Raw genomic sequence first — 12575 nt, forward strand, 5'->3', positions numbered from 1 at the left:
CTGATTCCAAACTACTATTTGAGATGAGAAATGTACCCACATGGTCACTTCCTTCACCACTTCTCATCCTATGCTCTTCTAGACTCCAATCTACTATATCATTTCTTTAAAAAGGTCAAGGTATATAATATTTACATTCTAATCTGCAACTAGAAGCTTTCATGGTTGTCTATAAGTGGTGTATATATAAGAGTTTTAAAAATGGAAACAATATTATTTCTTGAAAGGACCAAGTATTATGACTGGACTCATAGAAGGAACATAATTTTATGCTACTAAATCTTCAACCCTAAAAGAAAAATTCCCAAATATTAGGATTAAATTTTCTTTTCTTAGACTCTACCAATTGCTCAAAATCATGTCACATTTGAATTTGTTTTACGTCGAACCGTGACTTTCATGCACTTTTTTGTTTTCCTGTTTTTAAAAAATTCTATATGAAATATTCCCATGTATATCTAAAAATTCTTTAAAAACATAACTATATTACCATTATCTCTTATCAAAAAGTTAATAATTCCTTAATATCATCAAATATCCACTGAGGAGGGTTCAAATTTCCCCAATTGTTTCAGAATTTTTTTACAGTTTGTCCAAATAAGGTCTATATATTGTAACTGGTTAGTTTTCTTTTAATCTATACGTTCTGCCATTTTCCACCCCCTGCTTTTTTTGTCCTTCCAACTTATTTAACAAAGAAGCTGGCAGTTTCTCCTGTAGAGTTTTCCACCGTCTAGATTTTGTTGATTGTGTCCCTGCATTCCTCTATCTCCTGTATTTCCTGTATATTACTAATTAGACCTAAGTGCTTGATCACATTTGGGTTCATATTCTTGTCGTTGTTGAGTATATTTCATAGGTCATGATATCTTTCCATGAGGAAACACACATGGTGTCAGCTTGTTTCACTTTTTGTGATTTTAGCAGCCATTTGCTGAGCATTGCCTAAATAATTTCATTCCTTCTTCATTTCTTCATTTATTAGCCACAATTCTGTAAAGAGAAACTTCCCCTCAACTATTTTTGTTCCTGAGATACAGTTCATATAGGAAAGGCAGGATAGGTGGTTGATTCTATCCCTTATTTAACAGTTTTCAAAATTATAAGGTGGTTTCCTAGAATCTTTTTTAATAGTGGCAAAAAACGCAACATAAAATTTACCATCTTAACCATTTTTCAGTGTACAGTACAGTCATGTTAACTATATCCACATTGTTGTGCAACAGATCTCTAGAACGTTTTCATCTTGCAAGACCGAAACTCTATCCATTGAACAAAAACTCCCCTTTTCCTCTACTCCCAGCCGCTGGTAACCACCATTCTTCTTTCTGTTTCTAAGAATGTGACTACTTTAGATACCTGCTATAAGTCGAATCATGAAGGACTTGTCTTTTTGTGACTAGCTTCTTTTACTTAGCATAATCTTCTTAAGGTTCATCTATATTGTAGCATGTGACAGGATTTTCTTGTTTTTAAAGATGGAATAATATTCCATTGTATGTATATATCACATTTTCTTTATCCATTCATCTTTCAATGGACATTTTAGGTTGCTTCCACTTCTTGGCTACTATGAACAATGCTAAAATGAACATGGAAGTGCAGCTGTCTCCTCCAGATCTTGTTTTCAATTCTTTTGGATATATACTCGGAAGTGGTGTGTTTCTGTATATATATATATATATATATATATATATATAGTGTGTGTGTGTGCACATATATGTGTGTGTGTGTGTGTGTGTGTGTATATATATATATATATATATGCTGGATTATATGGTAATTATATTTTAAATTTTTTTGAGGAATTTCCATATTGTGTTCCATAATGGCTGCACCATGTTAGATTCCCACCAACAGTGCAGAAAGGTTCCAATTTCACCATATCCCTGCCAATGTTTGTTATTTTCTGTTTTTTATTGATAGTGCTCATTCTGATGGGTGTGAGGTGATATCTTATTGTAGCATTGATTTGCATTTCCCGGATGATTAGTGATGTGGAGCATCTTTTCATATGCTTGTAGGCCATTTGTATGTCTTCTTTGGAGAAATGTCTATTCAAGTCCTTTGCTCCTTTTTAAAAATCAGTTTATTTTTTAGTTGATGTGTTGTAGGAGTTCTTTATATAGTCTGGTTATTAACCCTTTATCAGATATAGGGTTTGCAAATGTTTTCTCCTCTTCTGTAGGTTGCCTTCTCACTTGGTTGTTTCCCTTGCTGCACAGAAGTTTCTAAGTTTGATGTAGACCCATCTGTCTATTTTTGTTTTTTTGCCTCTGCTTTTGGTGTCATATCCATGAAATTATTGTCAAATCCAATGTCATGAAGCTTTTCCCCTATGTTTTCTTACAGGAGTTTTAAAGTTTCAGGTCTCATGTATAGATCTTTGGTCAATTTTGAGTAATTCTTTCATTTGGTGTAAGATAAGGGCTCAACTTCATTCTTCTGCATGTGGATATCCAGTTTTCCCAACACCATTTGCTGAAGAGACTATCCCTTCCCTGTTGTGTAGCCTTGGCATGCTTATTGAAGATCATTTGACCATGTATGTGAGGGTTTATTTCTGGGCACTCTATTCTGTTATGTTGGTCTATAAGTCTTTCTTTATGCCAGTACCACACTGTTTTGATTACTGTAGCTTTGTAATATAGTTTGAAATCAGGAAGTGTGAGGCTTCCAGCTTGTTTTGAAACCATCTGAGCTTTTCTTTATTGGGAGATTTATGATTACTGATTCAATCTCTTTAGTAGTTACAGGTCTGTTCATATTTTTTATTTCTTCATGATTCAGTTTTGGTGGGTTGTATGTTTCCTGGAATTGATCTCTGTCTTCTAGGTTATCCAATTTGTTGGCATATAAGTGTTCATAATAGGTTCTTAAAATCCTTTTTATTTCTGTGGCATCAGTTGTAATGGCTCCCCTTTCATTTCTGATTTTTGTTGAGTCTTCTCTTTTTTTCCATTTATTTATTTTTTATTGTGGTAACATTGGTTTATAACATTATATAAATTTCAGGTGTACATCATTATGTTTCAATTTCTGTGTAGATTACATTATGTTCGCCACACAAAGATTAATTACAATCCATCACCACACACAGGTGCCTAATCACTCCTTTCACCTTCCTCCCTCCCCACTTCTCCACTGGTAACCACCAATCCAATCTCTGTCTCTACATGGTTGTTTGTTATTGTTTTTATCTTCTACTTATGAGTGAGATCATACGGTATTTGACTTTATCCCTCTGACTTATTTTGCTTAGCATAATACCTTCAAGGTCCATCCATCTTGTCACAAATGGCCAGATTTCATCATTTCTTATGGCTGAGCAGTATACCATTGTGTATACATACCACGTCTTCTATCCATTCATCCCTTGATGGCCACTGAGGTTGCTTCCAAGTCTTGGCTATTGTGAATGATGCTGCAATGAACATAGGGGTGCATGTATCTTTATGCATTTGTGTTTTCATGTTCTTGGGATAAATACCCAGCAGTGGAATAGCTGGATCATATGTAATTCTATTCTTAATTTTTTGAAGAATCTCCATAATGTTTTCTGTAGTGGCTGCACCAGTTTGCACTCCCACCAGCAGTGTATAAGGGTTCCCTTCTCTCCACATCCTCTCCAACATTTGTTGTTTCCTGTCTTGTTAATTATAGCCATTCTGATGGGAGTGAGACAATATCTCATTGGAGTTTTGATTTGCAATTCCCTGATAGTTAATGATGTTGAATATCTTTTTTTTTTTTTTTGAGGAAGATTAGCCCTAAGCTAACATCTGCTGCTGATCCTCCTCTTTTTGCTGAGGAAGACTGGCCCTCAGCTAACATCTGTGCCCATCTTCCTCTACTTTATATGTGGGACGCCTGCCACAGCATGGCTTTGCCAAGCAGTGCCATGTCCGCACCTGGGATCTGGACTGGCGAACTCCGGGCCGCTGAAGTGGAACGTGCACACTTTAACTGCTGCGCCACCGGGCTGGCCCCTGAATATCTTTTCATGTGCCCATTGGCCATCTGTATATCTTCTTTGGAGAAATGTCTGTTCAGACCTTTTCTCATTTTTTAATTGGGTCGTTAGTTTTTTTGTTGTTGAGATGTATGAGTTCTTTGTATATTTTGGATATTAACCCCTTATCAGATACATAGTTTGCAAATATCTTCTCACAATTGTTAGGTTGGATTTTTATTTTGTTGATCGTTTCCTTTGTTGTGCAGAAGCTTTTTAGTTTGATGTAGTCTCATTTGTTTATTTTTTCTATTGTTTCCCTTGCCCCATCAGACATGGTACTTGAAAATATGCTGCTAAAACCGATGTTGAAGAGCGTACTGCCTATGTTTTCTTCTAGAAGTTTCATGGTTTCTGGCCTTACATTCAAATCTTTAATCCATTTTGAGTTAATTTTTGTGTATGGTATACGATAATGGTCTACTTTCATTCTTTTGCATATGGCTGTCCAGTTTTCCCAACACAACTTATTGAAGAGACTTTCCCTTCTCCATTGTCGAATGGCTCCTTGTCGAAAATCAGCCATTCATACATGTGTAGGTTTATTTATGGACTCTCAATTCTGTTCCATTGATCAGTTTTTTTGTGCCAGTATCATGCTGTTTTGGTTACTATAGCTTTGTAGTATATTTTGGAATCAAGGAGTATGATACCGCCAGCTTCGTTCTTTTTTCTCAGGATTCCTTGGGCTATTCAGGGTCTTTTGTAGTTCCATATAAATTTTAGGATTCTTTGTTCTGTTTCAGTGAAAAATGTTGTTGGAACTTTAATAGGGATTGTATTGAATCTGTAGATTGCTTTGGGAAGTTTGGGCAGTTTTAACTGTTAATTCCTCCAATCCAAGAGCATGGAATATCTTTCCATTTCTTTGTGTCTTCTTCAATTTCTTTCAACAATGTTTTATAATTTTCAATGTAGACATCATTCACCTCTTTGGTTAAGTTTATTCCTAGGTATTGTGTTTTTGTTGTGATTGTAAATGGGATTATATTCTTAATTCTCATTCTGCTACTTTGTTGTTAGTATATAGAAACGCAACTGATATTTGTATGTTGATTTTGTATCCTGCAACTTTACCATATTCATTTATTATTTCTAAAAGTTTTTTTGTGGATTCTTTAGTGTTTTCTCTATATAAAATCATGTCATCTGCAAATAGTGAGTTTCACTTCTTCCGTTCCAATTTGGATGCCTTTTTTTTCTTTTTCTTGCTATCCCTACTCTCTTTTGGTTACTATTTGCATGGGATATCTTTTTCTATCCTCTCACTTTCAGCCTTTGTGTGTCCTTACATCTAAATTGAGTTTCCTTTAGGTAGTGTATAGTTGGATCTTTTCTTAATCCATTCAGCTTCTCAATGTCTTTTGACTGGAGAATTTAATCCACTTACATTTTAAAGTAATTACTGATAGGAAGGACTTCCTATTACCATTTTGTTCATTTTCTGCACATCTTGTTGTTTTGTTCCTTTTTCTTCTCTTGCTGCCTTCTTTTGTGTCTCACTTTTTGTAGTGACTTACTTTGATTCCTTTCTAATTTTCTTTTGTGTACCCTCTATAGGTCTTTCTTCGTGGTTGCCATGTCCCTAGCACTTTTAAAGTATGATTACAAACTCGTGGATTTAAATGTTTGATATGTTTCAATCTATTGCAGTTATTACTCTAATTACCAAATTGTCTTATATTTGGCAAGTAGAAACCTCTTCAGGTTCCTGAATCCTTGAGACACAACCCAGTGATCTTTGATGGTTTTCTTCCTTTTGGTATGACAAGATGTCACCAACTTACCTTGTATGTTTCCTGCCCTATACCTGCAATCAGTCATTTCTCCTTTTTTTTTTTAAGATTGGCACCTGAACTAACAGCTGTTGCCAATCTTTTTTTTTTCTTTTCTTCTTCTTCTCCCCAAAGCCCCCCAGTACATAGTTGTATACTCTAGTTGCACGTCCTTCTGACTGTGTTATGTGGGATGCCACCTCAGCGTGGCTTGATGAGCGGTGCTGTGTTGGCACCCAGGATTCAAACTGGCGAAACCCTGGGCCACTGAAGCAGAGTGTGCAAACTTAACCACTCAGCCACGAGGCCGGCACCGCCATCAGCCATTTCTCTAGGGAGCCATTCCCTGGGGTTTTTTGCTTATTGAAATCTCAGCTCTATCACTTACTAGCTTTATAGGGCAAGTTGCTTAGCTTCTATAAGGCTCAGTTTACTAATTTGTAATTTGTTATTAATACTGCCTACCTCGTGGGACCATTGTGAGGATTAAATAAGGTACATAAAATATTTAACCCAGCACCCGGTATATCATAGTACTCAATAAATGTTAGTTTGATAAATTACTTCTTAATAGAAGAAACATATGCCTTCTTGAATAATTTTTCCACTAAATATTTTGACTTCCTGTTTTAATTTTCATCAATTATCTTTAGGCCTGGTGAACAGCTATTATCTTGTGCTTCTGGAATAAATGAGTCTTACTATTTCTTTGATCTTGCATATTTTTCTCTTAGAATTCTGTCATTTGTTGGTTTGCTTGTTTTTCTTTTGTTTGTATTTGTTTTGTTAGAGTACTTTATTGAGGCATTTTTTTCAAAAAATGCGTGTAGGAAATAAAATTTCCCTCCTGATCGATCATTTACCTGGACATAGAATTTTAGGTTCAAAATGATTTTCTCACAGGACTTTGGAAGCATTGTTCCATTGCCCTCTAATATCTAATATAGTTGATGAGAATCTTGCTGCTAATCTGATGTTTATTCCTTTGCAAGAACTTGTTTTTCAGATTTATTTTTCTCTTTGTCTTTAAAGTTCTAAAATTTCATGAGGATTTATCTTGGGCTTTTGTTTTGTTTTGTTTGATCCTTGTTGGAATTCAATACCATCTTTAAATTTGGAGATTTGTCATTCTTAGTTGTAGAAATTGTTCATTTAATAATTTTCCTCCTCTATTTTGTTTTTTTTTTTTCTGGAATCTGGATATTCGTTGAACACTGGCCCTTCTGGATCTTCTATATCTTTTAACTTCACCCGCACATTTTCCATTTCGACTTTGTGCTTTATATTCTGAGCCAGTTCTTTACCTTTATGTATCAGTTCACTAATTTCTTCCTTACCTGGATATAGTCCATTCAGTCCCGATACAGATTTTTTTCCATTTCAACACTAATTCAAGGACTCTTTCTTGATCTCTGATTGCTCCTTTTTCATAGCATCCTGTTCTGATTTTTGTCAATAACCTGATATTAGTATCATTATTACAAAGCCAAAGAAAGCTAAGGAGATATCAGAATCCATTCACATATGGCCCTGGTCATGTGAACAAAAATATTGCCGGAAACCTTAATTCTGTCTTCAGCAATCTAATCTGCTGTTTAGTGCATCTATTTTTTCCCCTTCTTTTAAATTTAGTGTATTGAATATACGTAGCTGGTCAAAAGAATCATATAGGTCCACTTCCTGACCCAATTTCCAACTCCCAAGAACAACTGGGAGTAGTTTCAACCCATAGCTCCTTATTTTGGTATTCACTACCATATCTCAAAATCATGTGCTTATATTATTTCTTGATTTTTGTAACGTTAGACAATATCTGACTTCCCAACACAGAAGATGAGAATTTAGCTCTTTCACTACACACACACACACACACATTCTTGTTCCATTCTTCTAATATAGTTTACTGGTTTTTCTGATACGTATCCATGTAAGGGCCAATTTGTGCTTACAACTTCTCAAGGACTTACCTCACCACCCCCCAGCCCCCATATAGGGAATTGTGGAGATCTGGGATAGTCTAAGAGTACCTAATTTTCTCCCACTTAAGGATTATTTTTCTATTAAATATTATGAAATATATGTACAAAATTGTCTACTTAAACAGTCTACAATTGAGTTTAAGAAATAGAATACTGTGACAGATTGTTTTCCAAAAATGGCTGCAAAAAATTCTAGTTCCCTAAACTCTTCTAGAATTTTTTCACTCTCTCATCAAGAGGTGTAGTTTATTGTATCTCCCCGTGAGTTTTGGAGGCCTTTGTGTCTGCCTCAATGAATAAAGTGACATGGAAGGAATGCTGCTTGGTTTCTGACTGCTGTGGTCTGAATGTGTCCTCCCAAAATTCATGTTGAAATCCTAACTCCAAAAGGTGATAGTATTAATAGGTGGGGCCTTTGGGAAGTGCTTAAGTCATATGGGTAGAGGCTCATGAATGGGATTAGTGCCTTACAGAAGAGGCTCCAGAGGGATGCTTAGCCCCTTCCACAATGTGAGAACACTGAGATGTCAGCAGTCTGCAAACCAGAAGAGGGCCTTCACAAGAACCTGACCATGCTGGCACCCTGATCCTGGACTTCCAACATCCAGAACAGTGAAAAATAAAAGTATGTTGTCTTTAGCTACCCAGTCTGTGGTATTTTGTTATATTTGCTTGAACAGACTAAGACACTGAGGTTAGCTTAGAAAAGACTGTCTGGCTTCCTTCTACCTGGCGTCTCTCTCTCTCAACACTTGCTCCAGCAGCCACACAGAAATTACCCTTCATTTCTCACAAAATGAAGCCCATGTCTGTAGCTGAGTAGTTTTCTTAGCCTTCCTAAGAAGTTTGAAGAAGTCCAAAGAAGTGTGAAGGTCCAAAGGCCTTTTGATTGTGTGCTGTTCTATACCTTTTAATCCAAGATGATACAACTGTTTTAACTTCTCACAAAGTTTCTGATTTATCAAGTTATAATACAACTCTATTAGACAAAAGGTGCACCAACAAATCTGGTCAAGATAAGCCCTTCTTTACATTGGGTTTCTCTTGAAGCTGCTAATATATCTCCTTTCTCCCAAATGGCTGCAATGTTTCTGGTTCCACGTGCTTTTCCAGAAGTTTGCCACTTCTGCACAGACCTTTGTGACTTCTCTGATGAAGAGGAAGTCAGACAGAGGGAATAGGCATTCTGGTTTCAGCCTCACCTGAATTATCAACCGCCAGCCACATGCCTGATTCCAAAGATTCCAAAGCCCACCTTTGAGCTGACCCAGCTGTGGCTGCATGGAGCACACAAGCTGTCCCTGCCAAGCTCTGTCCTCATTGAAGATTCATGATCCTACGAAATGTGGTTTTAAACCACTAAGTTTTGGGGTAGTTCGTTACAAAGCAATAGAAAACTGGAACACTATTGATACTTTGGAAGCCTTTTCTATGTCCCTCCCTGTGTGCATCCTCCTCCTACTCTTCCAGAAGTACCTAGTATTCTAAATTTATTACTAATTCCCTTGCTTATTATAAGTCAGTTTTACCATTTATATAAGTACCTCCCAACAATCTATTATTTTTATTATTTATCTATTGTTTATTATTTATTGTTTGTTGAACCTATTTTCAACAAACAGGTTAAATCATACTCGTTCATACTTCTGGTTTTTCGTTTTTTTTTTTTTTTTTGCTGAGGATTATTCACCCTGAGCTAACATCCCTGCCAATATTCCCCTACTTTTTAGTATAGGGCCACCAGTACAGCATGGCTGCCAACAGAGCAGTGTAGGTCCACGCCTGGGAAGTGCACTTGGACTGCCAAAGTGGAACGTGCTGAACTTAACCACTAGGCCACTGGGGTTGGCCCTGGGCTTGCTTTTTTGATACATGATTTTTTGGGATTAATCTATGTTGGTATTCTATTCCTTTTTTTGGTGTTGCAGAATATTCCACTGGGTGACTATACTACAATTTACTTATCCATTCTCCTGTCAATGAGTATTGAACTGTTTTTCTGCTCTTACAATGCTGACATGAACATTTTTGTATGTCTCCTGGCACATGTGTAAGAGTTTCTCTAGGGTAAATAAGCAGGTACCTGCACATTGAACTTCACTATGTAAAGTAAAATTACTTTCTAGAGGTGGTTATGTCAACTGAGACTCTTACCATCAATGCACATCCTGGTGTTCCACATGCTCTACACTTGGTATCACCAGCCCTTTAAATTTTATCGTTCTGGTACATGTGTGTCTGCTTCCTAAAGAAACTTTCAACAAATCCCTATTTCCCCTTCCAGAGGAGATGCTGCCATATGAGTTAGCATCCTGGAGGATCTGTGGTACAAATCAGGTTGCTTCTTGGCTTTCCCCACTGCAGGCCAAGTCAGCCTTCTCAGGTCTGCTAAGATGATCACCACTAATCTATCTTCCAGCTTTCAAACTTTGGTGGCTATCATTTATTTCTCTCCCATTATTTTTGTCTTTGTCAGATAATGCCTTAAAAAAATCCTCTGGCTGTGTTTTAATGCAGTTGTAAGAAGGCATTAGAATTACACGCACGTGTTGAAGGCATAATCTTTCACCATGGAGTGATTTAAAAAATTTCAGTAAGGTTTTTATTTCTAAATGTTGTTTTGGCTTGTTTTAAAATCTGTTTGGTCATTTTTGTTGTCCTGTTTCTTCCTGTTTGATTTCATCTTTTTATCTTAAAACATATATACAGTTATGATGTAGCTAATATTGCCTTTCAGGGTCTATCTGTGTTGCTTATTTTGAACTCACTCAAGTGGCTTGTTTCCTTGTGAGTTTGGTATTTTGTGAGCTCTTATTTGGTTGGGCTTAATTTGTGACAATCTTGAGGTTCTATATTAGGGGTCAACGAACTATGCCCCAAGGGCCAAGTCCAGTCCATTGCCTGTTTTTGTAAATGTTTTATTGGATCACAGCCAGACACATTCATTTAAGTATTGTCTATGGCTGCTTTTGCACTACAATAGCTGAGTTGAGTAGTTACTAGGGGAACCACATGGGCTGCAAAGTAAAAAATACTCACTTTCTGGCCCTTTACAGAAAAGTGTACCGACTTCTGGTGTAAATTATGGATATTTTCTCCAGAGAAGATTTATATTTGCCTCTGCCAGGACCAGGGGAGACTCATGACCTGTAACAATCTTAGCCTTCTTTGAAAACTCATGCCAGACTTCCTGTGAACCCAGCAACAGATCAAAGGCCTTCAGAGTTATCTATGCCACTCTACTGCTAGAAGCAGCAAAACAGTATCTTTTCTTTGACTACACTGTTCTGATTTCAAGATGGTATGGATCTTTTTCATTTAAAGGGTGGAGATCCTTTCAACCTAGAGATGCATGTCCTTTTGTGGAACTTTTCTTGTATTATTCAATAATTTCCTTACCTCCTTAAGTCTTCTTTCTTTCTTAAACTCTTACTATTAAAATGTTAGACCTCCTGACTTGATTCTCCAATTTTGTCTTCTCATTTTCTATTTCTTTGTCTTTTGGTTATACTTTCAGGGCAAGTTCCTCAACAACTTTATCTTCCAACCCCTCTAATGAATTGCCGTAGCTATCATTTTTAATTTCCAGGGGCAGTTTCTTGCTCCAAATTTTCCTTTTCAAAGCATACTCTTCTCATTTAATATATACAACATCTACTCTCTTTCAAAATATTAATTATATTTGGGGTTGGATATTTTTCTGATCCCTGAATTGTATCTACCCGACCAATATCTCATCTCTTATGTATTAGATTTTCTTCAAATATCTGGTGATCCTCACTCTAAGTTCATATTTAATAGTAGGCATTAAAGAGCTGAATGGAAACCCCATGTATACATATATGACTTGGAAATTAGTGGGGTCCACTGAGAGTGATAAAGTGGCAAGCAGGCTTTTTATCAAGGTACACCAAAAGTGTCTGGAGATCTTTTCTCTGGGGCCAATTAGTTTCTCCAAAGGAAAAAATTCTGGCAGAGAAGCCTATACCTGATGGCCATCATTCTGGAAACACAGGGAACCCCCATTCAGAGTGCAGATTTTCACTTAAGCCATATTTTTAACCCTATACCTAATCCAGGCCTTCTGATATCCCTGGTATCCTTTAAGTCCTATACTCTTTCAGTTCCATTTCTCAAGAGAATTAACTTCTGGCCTCCTGCTCAAAAAAGTGTAAGGACAGAAAGTGATCACCTGGTTTAAGTAAGAGTAGAGAAAGATAATTCAATGATTCTATATAAGACTTGCAACCAATCCTTTTGTTTCAGTGTTCCAAGCACCATCTCTGAATATGAGCACCTGGTTCCTCAGGTATAAGCACATTTGGTGGATACTGCAAGGTATGCTGGCTTCTTTCTCACTGCATGGCCTTTTGCAAGCACTCAGATTAGAGGTTCCTTGGTTCTGGCTCTGCTAAGTCAGGCAGTCTTCTCTACCTGCACTTTTCTTTCTAAAAATGTGTTGAACTCTCTTATCTCTTGATAAGAGAGAAGATCAAGAGATAAGAGAGTTTTTCTTCTCTCCTGTTTTATTTGTCCTTGTGTGGTTATACTGTACTGTCATTTTACTGAGATTTCAGGAGAGTAAAAAATAAATTGTCCATCTGCAATATTTAGCTGCAAGTCTTTAAACTGAATTGCAAATAATCCTAAAATACTGGCCATGGAAATGTTTTCCACACTCTTCTCTTCCTGAAGTACTCTAATAAATCTTACCAGAGATTTCTTAATAATAGAACAAACAAACAGAGGGATGACTAAACACTGAACAAATAGGACTCTGAAATCAAATATATTGGCAAGAAACAGAAA

The sequence above is a fragment of the Equus przewalskii genome, chromosome 29 (genome assembly GCF_037783145.1).
Source record: "Equus przewalskii isolate Varuska chromosome 29, EquPr2, whole genome shotgun sequence".
NCBI lineage: Eukaryota > Metazoa > Chordata > Mammalia > Perissodactyla > Equidae > Equus > Equus przewalskii.